The following is a 10,126-nucleotide window of genomic DNA, read 5'->3' as shown; positions in this document are numbered from 1 at the left end:
CTGAGGTAGGTCAGTGGAAATTAAATGCTATCCAAGGACTGTGGCCATTTTGTAAAAGTTTTCAATGGCCCCAGGCAAATGAGAAAAATTGGTGGTGCTATTGTTTTAGTAAAGTTATCTATCCAATTTAAAGCACTGCCCATCATTACAGGACTTTGGTACACCACTCTTCAAAACGTTTGGTTAAAATAACAAAAACAGAGCCGTATCCTTTCCCTTGCTTTGTCTCTACAGGTTAGAGTATCTCTCTCTAGCCAGTGACTCAGCCCCAGGTTCTTTTAAGCCCTTCCAATTACCCAATGCAACTGCAGCGAATACACCTTAAAAACAGACCACGTAGGAAAGAGTTCCCAGACCTAGTCCTAAACTATCAATCTTCCTCTCAAACTCTGGAAACTCACAGCTATTCTCCAATGCTTTACAACCTCAAACCTAAATATGTAACCAAATTTGACTGACTCTTTCAAAAGGCCACATCCTGGAAACTCTATACTTTGCACCTGTAAGGCTTTGGAAGTGTTTCAACACCTTGCACAAAAGCACCTCCCCCAAAGTGCTTCTCTCCCCAAAGGGTGAAAACCAAGGAGCTTTTTGTTCTGTCCCACGCTCAGCCTCAGCAAAGACCCTTCACCCACCCTTAAACACGGCCTCTTCTCCTCCTATAAGAAGGGTTATTTGTGCTCAGGTCCTGGGGCTTCCTGGATTTCAGGGACCCATACATTGGATACCGAAATGTTTTTCTTCAGTTCCTTTTTTGTTAATTTGGGATAAGGGTGTTTCTTCTTCTTCATTTTTTTATTTTCCAATTTCCCACAACTTCCACCCCTTTCCACATAACTTGATGGCCGAGGGAAGAGCCCACAGCAACACAGGGGTACTTCAGGGAAGGGAGAAGTGATCACATGACCCCTCCACCGTGCCTGTGGGTGTGGCACTGGGGACACAGGAAGCACCCCCTTCCTGACTCAGTTCAGACCCCTGTCCAGTACCTGTACCACCATCCTCATTACCACCCAGAGGAGCCACGAGGAAGGCTTGAATCCTTAGCCCACACACCTCAGCTGCTCTTCCACCCTTAGTCCAATAACACAAAGGTAACTTCAGAACCCATGCTGGGGGGTGTCTCCATTATCTCAGTCCCTTCCTTACACACAGAAAGGGCAGTCCTTGGAAACCCATTTCTCATCCCCACACCCAAGAGTCAGCCATAATATTATCTCCCCATTACACATGAGTCTTGTTCATCTTTTATCCTCAGGACGTAGCTAGTACTTGGCATGTATGAAGGAAGGAGGAAAGAAGAAAAGTAGAGAGAAGTTCAGTCTTTCCTGTTTTTGTCTTATAAGTTTCCGCCACTGCCTTCTCCCTCTTCTTAGCCTTGGCTCTTTTCTCAGTGTTCGTTTATCTTTTCTTTTTCAAAACCTAAATCTCCTATCTACCCTTTCTTTGCTGTTGTAGCCTTACTTCTCTAACATTTGTATTCTCTGTCTAGAATCTCGTCTTGGTTTCTTCTTTGTTTACTCTAGTTTGTCATCCCTTCTCTGCCTCATCCAGTTTTCCTTTAATGTAAGGATAAACAGACCTAAGATAAGTGAAAGGCAAAGCGACAACTAAGAGTATCATCTGAAGACCCACAGAGGTAGGGCCCACGGGTGCAGTACATAGAAGTACTTAGTTTCCTTTCCCCCTTTTGCCTTATCCTGATGGATGAGAAATTTCCATTCATGTGTTTTCCAACCTATTATCTGGCTTCTTCAAAGTCACCTCAAAAGCTCTTCCAATTACCATCAACCTAGGAATTGACACTTTCCACAGTGTGTATCCTCATACAACCTGGAGACACCTAGTGCTTTGTGTTTCAGCACACTGCTCCAAAGAGGCAGCTGCTCCAGCTTCTGTTTTGAGTGACAGCAAAGGCCCCCCCCCCCCCCAAGGCTGGGGAACAAATAGCTCATGCTAACTTTAGACACTTTGGTGATGCTAAAATGCAGGGGAAAGCTAAGAGATAAAAGAAGCAAGTCACTAAAAAAGACTTTTCCGTTTTAGAACTTGGATGCATAACTGACGTTATACATCTAGCATCTTTCCTATTAGGAAAAGGATCTAAGCAGACCATGGAGATGCCATCTACAGCGACCACCTGCCTAATAAATATCAACCAAAGACTCCTCTGCTCTGACACCACTCTCCAGACCTTGAATAATGAAGGGTATTCAATCTCAAGATTGGATGCCAAATTCTTAACAGCCCTTAAAATTACACTTGGACTGCAGTTTAGTTACCTCTGCAATATTGTTTCTATCTTCCAGGCCCACTTAACAGAGACAGCACTAATTTAGGTAAAACAAAGAAGTTTCTTCTAATTCCACACATGTCCCTTACGTCAGGAATGACCATCCAGTGATGTCCCACCCTCTTTTCCTTTGGGTCCCTAAAGAATGTGGCAAGTCTTCTCTAATTACTATTACCATGGATGTGAATGTTCCTATATAGGCTCAATCTAATTTAAAAGAGCTGTTTTAGTGGTGTCCCCATCACAGGACCTTAAAGGCAGCTTTTTCTACCACCCCAGTTTGTCTCTATTTCATTTTAGAGGCTTTGGCTTTTGGAGAAATAGGCCCCCATTCCAACAATGCCCAGCAACTCTGGTAAGCACACACCCAGATTCAGTCTAATGTCATTTCAGGGTTCCAACTTAGGACCATCACAAACGTTTGCCATGTTAACAAACTTTGGAGCCTTAAGCAGCTCCCACACGCAGCCTAACCTATTAGCCAGAAGGCCTGCCCTAATTAGAGAGCGAAGTGAACTCTCCCACTGGGGCGGGAACTCACTGAGGGCCATATTCTTTGGTTCAGTCCATTGAAACAGCACACTTAACTGTTAAGTAACTTCTCCAATGACATCAAAGTGACTTAAAAGTCATTTTGGGAATTAGTTTTCCTCCTACCTAGTAAAAAGGGTGAAGGGGTACATTGTTGTATAATGAGAAGAGAGAATGAGAGGATTTTGATAGGGAAAGGAAAGGAATAAAAAGAAAACAGTATGTCTTGGATGGTAGAAACACCTAGGCTTGTCTGGTGGTGACAGGAATCTGTGAGCAGGGAGCAGAAGCTGAGTCCGTGGAACACTAATTGGTTGTAGACCTCGCCCAATTGATAACTTGGCTCCTAAGGAGATCAAAGAGCAGGAAGCAGGTCTGCTCCCCCCTTTTGATCAGAAAATCTGGCTAAAAGTCCTTAGCCTTGAATTAAAGTGAAGTTATCTGCCCAGTTGGCAGCTGTATATTGTATTAATGGGGGTAAGTACACATTTCACCCAGTTTAATATCCACTGTATATTCCCCCCTTCCTATGACAAGGTTTAAATTTTTCCAGAGTCTCCTCAAAGCCACTACATAGGCCAGTTGCATTATTTCAAAAGGCTTGTGCTACTCAGACCTAATCATCCTGGAGACAGATTTTTTTTTCCCCTAAGGCCACTGTCACGACAAGAATATATGGCTCTGCTACAGTTCAAGGCTTCAGCAACAGTGTAGGTGTTGGGGTCTTCAGCTCTACAAAGCCTCCCACGGAGCCTGCTGCAGTGTGAGGGCACCTGGTCAATCTTGAGTCTTGTCACCCCTGGGCAGGGAGCCTAACTGAAGGAAGCCAGGGTAGGGAGTGGCCAACGCCTTCTAACGGCAGTTAGGAGCCCTTCTGCGCGGGGTTTCCCTGGGCAACTGGCAGGAGCGCCCCCGCGGGGGGTGGGAGGGATGACCGCACTTCCTGGCAGTGGCCGGGCCAATGACTGGGCTGACAGCCACCAACAACAGCTCTTTCCTCGCGGCCCCGCCTCCATTCACTTCTGTGCCCGTGGAATTCTGTGCACAGAGCCCTTCTCCTCGAGCTGGGCCACACGGTGAGACGTTGGTGTGCCCTTCCTATGGAAGTTCAGCTGCTTGGCAGCCAAGGGGCTCTGTCCCGCTGCGGTCGTTGTCTTCCAACCGCAGCTTCCTACCCATCTCCCCACACAGTCACACTGCCCTGAGTAGACTACCCGGGTGCCAGATTAGCTCCAAACTGGACACAGGGAGACAGACTTGTGCAGCCCTTCTCCTACCCTCACCAGCCCTTCCAGCCTCATTTTCTTAATCTGAATTGATTGAACCATCGCAGCCTTTTCCGGATCATTGCGGCAGGGCAGGCACCCAAGTATCACCTCTCAGTCTTCCCGGGAAATGAAATCTCTCCCTTCCCCTCCTTACTCCGTTCAGAGGCCCTCTTTCATGCTTATTCCCGCCCCTGTTCCCAGCCCTCATCTGGGGATAAGCAAAGGTGGCCTTCCTGCCACCTCCCCTTGTAGCCTCTTGTTTGAAGCATCCTGAGGCATCACATGTGTCTGGACCCTCCTAAGTCTTTCTGGCATTATCTATGTTGTCCCTTCATCTCCCTATCCCAGTTCTCAATCACTACATATCCTTTGTGTTGCTGTTCCTTCAGGTCCAAAGGGCTTCTGCTCATGGAAAGCAGTGCTCACCACTCCGTATTGTCCTTTGTGCTTGGTTTATTGACTCATACATTAAATAAATACCATTTTAAAAAACATTCTTATTTGAGCACTTACTCCTTGACTACGAGCTTAATTATTATACATCTCCTATATCACGTAAATTACAATCACAAGGTTAGCATGGTTGAGTCCTTTGAACACTTCAGTGGCTTCAACAGCAGACACAACTTAAGTTTCTTACCAAAACTCTAGTAGTTTTATAACCACCACCTCCCCCACCCACCACCCTCCTCACACACACACCAAAGGCAACAATCAAGTTTTGTTTCTTACACTTATTCTTCCCCGGGGAAAAAGGAGAAAAAGATGCCAAAATGGGGACAGTGGTTACTTGTGAGGGATAGGATGAAATGTTTTCCATTTCCCTTTTTACTATCTATATTTTCTAAAATGCAGATATGTTTTCAAAAGTATTTTCACTTTAAAGAGGGCCAGAGACATGAAGAGACTGTGGGAACAGAGAAGAACAGACCAAGAAGCTCTTTGACAATCTAAGGGATATCTGTCCGCTCTATGGGGGACCTCTCCTCATACTCACAGGCCTTTCCCACATAGCGTGGTTCTAACAGAAAGGAGAAAGAGGCATTGGCAGCTTAGGGTGGGGTGAGGGGAACTTAGGGCGGAGTATGGAAAAGGTCAGTGGCGATCCTGACCATGGTTTGGGGGACAGAGGAACCTGAATGATTCATTGTACCTCCCAAGAGAGGGACCAGCCAACCCACCTTGCAAACTCGTGTGTGTGTAAGATGGAAAGTGAACTGACTCTTGGTGGTGAACACACAATGTGATATATAGATGATGTATTATAGAATTGTACACCCGAAACCTATGTAATTTTACTAAACATTGTCACCCCAATAAATTTAATTAAAAAAAGAAAAAGAAAAAGAAGCATCAAAGTGAATTAGGAGCAGACAGCACAGTAACAAAGGCCCCCCTGTATTTTATTCAATCCTTGGCTGCTTCCCCATTCACTGTTAAGTGTAAGGCCCGATTCCAAACTAAGTTTACCAAAGTATTAAGAATAATGTAGGAGAGTCGAGAGGTTAAGATGTAGGCTTTGAAATCAGACAGGGCCAGCTTTCATTTATGCCCTCCCACCTATTAGGTGTATAAATCTGGACACACTATGTAAATACAGAGACTCTTAACTTTTCATCTCTAAATGAGTGATAACAAGACTTGTTTTAAGAATTACCATACATTGTGGATCCTGTCATATACAATCCTCACTAGTGAGAGCTAGAAGCCCTCCCCCTGCTTTCTTACTATTGTCTGACCCCAGAGCCTGTGACCTCCTTTAGCCTGTGTCTTATTCTCATCTGCGGCCCCCTTAGTGTAGACTCGGTATGAGATAGTGGAGCCAGGATGTTTTCCTGTTCAAAGAGCCCTTTGCAGACCCTGAGGAAGGGTGCCTCCTGACCCTCACAGTCCATTAAGGTGTACTCTGGGGTCTAGTATCCTGGGTCTCTGGTGGAATCTCTCTATCTTCCCTGGGGCGGGGGGCTGTGGCAGAGGATCTCACTTAGGATCTGGCCCAACCTCCTAAATGTGCAGCAGCCAGCTGAGGAGAAAAGGGACAAAGGGTCTGTCCATCCCAATACAAGGCTGACTTGACTACCCCAGTCCCTTCTTCACTGAGACAAAACACTTTAGCGGCAAGACCCGGGGATACAGTCCTCTCCTCCTTTGTCTAAATTCCACATCCTCCAAAGCAGAAGGCCTAGTCATGGAGTCCAGTCTGTCCTGGACCTGTGCCCGAACTCCTGCTTCCCCAGCAGGGCCCTGTCATCTACCCTCCATGTCCACTGTATCCTCCACCATCGCCCCTTCCCCGGCTGTGATGCCAAGGGGTACGCTTTCTCTTCTGCCTTTATGCCCTTCTCCTTGTGAATGCCGAGGTCCACAGCACTCATTCTTCCCAGCGCCCCAACAGGCTTCGGTGTTGGGGAGCTTCTGTACCTGCCTGAAGAGATTCCCTTATCAGGGAGAGTGGCCCCTCAGTCACGTGTTATTCTCTCAACTTCCTTCAGCAAATTTCCCCACTTCCTATATCCTCCTCTCTGGTGCTTTGGGGCAGCCATTTTATCTCCTCACTTCCAAATCCTTCCCTGGCCTAAGTCTAAGGCGTTTGGACAACAGGCACATCAAGTCTGAAAAAGGCGTCTTCTGCTTTAAAAGTGGGGTTTGGTGTATCAGTAACTGGGTACTGTCAGAGCTAATCTGTCCATGGAGACCGGGACTTGAGGGGGCCCCTGGAGTGTCACTCTCAGGTCCAAGCCCACTTTGCTTACCTGCCCCTCACCCCAATTATTGTGAAATGTGGATTGTGGTCTGAATTTCCGTATTTAGAGACTATGTGATATAGGTGCTTTAAAAACAAAAACAAAAACAAAACAAAACAAAAATGGTATTGAACAAGAAATACACTTAAAATGCTTCCAAAAAGTTTGAAAATAAAGAAATGGACAAATGTAAATATACATATATATGAAGCAGAAATAGCAGTATCACTATGACCTAGGCTGAATAAATTGTCAAAAATTTATATACACCTAGTGATACAGTGGCTAAGTGTATCAAGTAAAAAACAAACAAACTACTACTTATGCAAGGAGAACTTGATTTTAAAAATACCATTATAGTGGGAGATTTAAAAATACCTCCTCATAAATCCTTTTGTTTGTTGCTTCAAAATTAGATAAGATGAAGTTAGAATTCATGTGGGAAAGAGAATGTCCAAAATAGCTAAGAAAATCCTGTAAAGGAATAAGGAATCTTAGCTCATGAGATGTGACATAAGTTCCTCCAGAGACCTACTGAAAGCCAAGGCTTGGAGCACAGCAAGGTCTGTGGGACAACGCAGCCAGGGCCCTGCGGTGCCAGAATAGATGGCACTTTGAGCTCTCGGCTGCTGGACAGGTGCTGTGGGATGAGCGGCAGGAAGCTGACTCTGCCAGGGGGAGACCAGGGCAGAGTGGTCCTGCTTAAGCCCCTGGTTGGTGGTGAAGGCAGCAATAGAGACTTCAAAGTATACCGTGGCTCCAGTTTCCCTTTCTGAGGTTGGGGAACATGCAAATAAACGAATGTGACTTGATTGGACGATGTTCAAATATTCGTTCAATAAACAGATACTTATAGTCAGGGTATTGGGGTATCACTTCTGCCAGGAAATGATGTCATTTTTGTTGTTGTTGTTTTTGGGGTTTTTTGGCTATAGCTATGAGAGGAGACATTTCCCTTTATGAGAATGTGAAAACTTCACAGCTCAGATTTGGAGGAATTCAGAACTGTTTTGGGTCCTCTCAGAACTCAGCCTTTCTCAGAATTTCTCGATGCAGTCAGAAATGTCAGAGAAGTCATAACCCCATCTCTATCCTACACATATACACATATGTACATATACACATATCTACAAATATACATATGAACCTGTCTATGTATAAGAACTATCTATAGATACATCTAGATAACGTGTATACACACGTTACACCTACACACACATACACATATACACACATATATGAATGAAACATTTCAACAAATGTGTTTTCAGGGAACTGGGAGAGGGAGGTAAAGAATGAGGACGGTTCCTCCCTTGGAGGAATGCACACGACTGGTACAGAACAGTGGGTAAGGGTTACTGATGTGATTGGTTTCATCTAGGTTTCCTCCCAATAAGTAGAACCACCAAGGTGGTTATCAAAAGCACGTCACAAAACCTCTCTCCAACCGCACTTTCTTCTGTAATTTATAAAAATAGAGGTTGACCGAGAAGCCCCAGAAGAATCACACCCCCCAAGGGATCAAAGTCTCTTGAGATCTGAAGGAGGAAATAGATCTTGTAGCATCCCCAAGTTGAACAGAAATGAGCCAACATTTCAGAGGATGATGTGTGTCAGGAAGGATGCCAGAAGCAGCATTTTGATTGCATTCTGTTGAAAGGAAGTAAGTTTGGAAGTAAATCTTTGCCTTCAAGGAGCTAAGTCTAATGGGGAAGACATGTAACCAAACAGGCTAATGCAATACACGAGCTCACTGAAGTACAGAGTGGAAGCCTCAGAAGAGAGACGGCCAGGCAGGAAAGGCCTCCTAGAGGAAGGAACATCTGAGGATTGAAGAATGAGTAGGAGGTAGCTGAACAGTGTGTTCAGGGTGGTCATGTCTTTCCAGCAGAAGTAATGGTGCCTGTGAAGGGTAGAGCATATTTAAGGAGAAAGTAAAGCTCTCTATGGCTGCACCACCATGTTGGAGGGCAGGAGTGAAAAGAATTGAAATTGAAGCTGGAGACAGATGCAAAGGCCTGTAAATCGTGTTAAAAGAGAGTAGATTTTTTTATCCTGGAGTAATGAGCTCCTGCTCTCCTCTTGGGCTCCCTGAAAGAAAAAAATTGGCAATAAAAAACAGACACAGACACACACGTTCAGTAAGATACGTCCAGAAAGAGTCAACTAAGGAAAAAATAGTCCAGAGATGAACATGTTGTAGAAAAAGGAAAACAAGGCAGAGAAAAACAAATAAATAGAATAGCAAAAAGGTAGAAGTGGAAAAATGAGTGGGGGTGGGAAGACCAACAGGCCATGAAAGTGATAGCAGAGAAAAGAGCAATGAAAGACAATATAATCAAAGAGCGAGAGGTGAGGGGGGAGGGTGTCAGAGAGCCCCTGTCAGGAAGCCAAGGCCATGGGCAGATTCAGGTAGAAAAGCTCCGACACTGCTGACCACACATGGGCTTTCTGACCTTGTGGGTGGGCTTTCCTGTCCCACCAGACACTGCCTCAATTCTTAGCTCCAAGACAAGGGAGAGTCATGTTTGCAAAGCTTCAAGTTTGGGGAGGGAGAGGCAGAGTAAAGGCCAAGTAAGAATGGGGTTGACTGAATGGACCAGAGATGGCAAAGTGGGAGAAAATTTTGTCCCAGAAGGATTGAGGGGACCACGGGTGGTCTTCAGCAGCTAAACTAAAGCAATGGAAGAAAACTGAAAGGAAGAATAACTGATGGGACATGAGTCTTGTCAGAGAAATTCCCAGTTACCATGGAGAGGTGCAAGCATTAGAGCTCAGAGTCTATAGCTAGACTGCCGGAGTTCAAGTCTTGCTCTTCTACCAGCTGTGTGACATTGAGTAAGTTACTTAAAATCTGTTTCTTAGACTCCTCAACTGTAAAATGAGAATGAAATTATCTTACTTCTCCCATAGGGATATTGGGAAGGTTCAATGAGTTCAATATATGTAAAATGCTTGTGCAATTAGCTGTTATATAGCTATCTATAGTGGCTGCTATTATTATTCCTCTGCTGGGCATGGTCTCTCCCAGTGATACACTGGTGCATTTTGTGATGTCATATACTTTCAAAGACCCCATCGGGGCTTTTCTGGTCGATTGGAGGGAAGAGATTAAGAAGGAGCAAAGAGGGGTGTCCCTGTGGGTTTAGGGCGTACCTGTACTAGATATTTCGAATGGACAGATGACCTCATACCCCACTGGAAGCCTGTATGGCACCTTCATCTTTCCCCTTTTTAAGGGGTGTGCCCTGATTGTAGGTATCACCTCTCCACTTGCTTGGACCTTCTTT

Source organism: Rhinolophus ferrumequinum, chromosome 6, assembly GCF_004115265.2.
Source record: "Rhinolophus ferrumequinum isolate MPI-CBG mRhiFer1 chromosome 6, mRhiFer1_v1.p, whole genome shotgun sequence".
NCBI classification, from domain to species: Eukaryota; Metazoa; Chordata; class Mammalia; order Chiroptera; family Rhinolophidae; genus Rhinolophus; species Rhinolophus ferrumequinum.
This window is presented reverse-complemented; position numbering follows the sequence as displayed.